Raw genomic sequence first — 451 nt, 5'->3', positions numbered from 1 at the left:
TATTTACAAAGTTACATATTTATGTTTAGTTTTTATTTTTTTTAATTTTTTTGAGAACTAAAATTATATGACATTTTTATTTTAGGATGTAAAAACAAAAATGAGCAAACAAACAACAAAAAACTTGAAATAGGCTTGTCAAATGATGTAAATTCATCCTTTCCATGGAAGCAGAAGGTAGATCCTACCACAAAGAAAAGATGCTTAATTAATGGAGGTTAAATTTTAAAAGTACAATTAAAATAAAAATAATGAGGCATAACTTCTGAAAATACTAGGTTTTATTCACCTCCCTAAGATAACCAATAACCATACTATTAGTTAATAAGCTTTTCTTATAGTAAATGGTGTCACCTGACATACAAAAACCTGTTAATCTAAGTTATCAGGTGTAGGCTTACTGGAAATTCTTAACCATATACTTGTCTTGACAAGTTTTGCTTTTTGAACG

The sequence above is a fragment of the Bison bison genome, unplaced genomic scaffold (assembly GCF_000754665.1).
Source record: "Bison bison bison isolate TAMUID 2011002044 unplaced genomic scaffold, Bison_UMD1.0 scf7180017864499, whole genome shotgun sequence".
In the NCBI taxonomy this organism is placed as follows: Eukaryota; Metazoa; Chordata; class Mammalia; order Artiodactyla; family Bovidae; genus Bison; species Bison bison.
The sequence above is the reverse complement of the archived record's forward strand: the minus strand, read 5'-3'. Positions refer to the sequence as shown.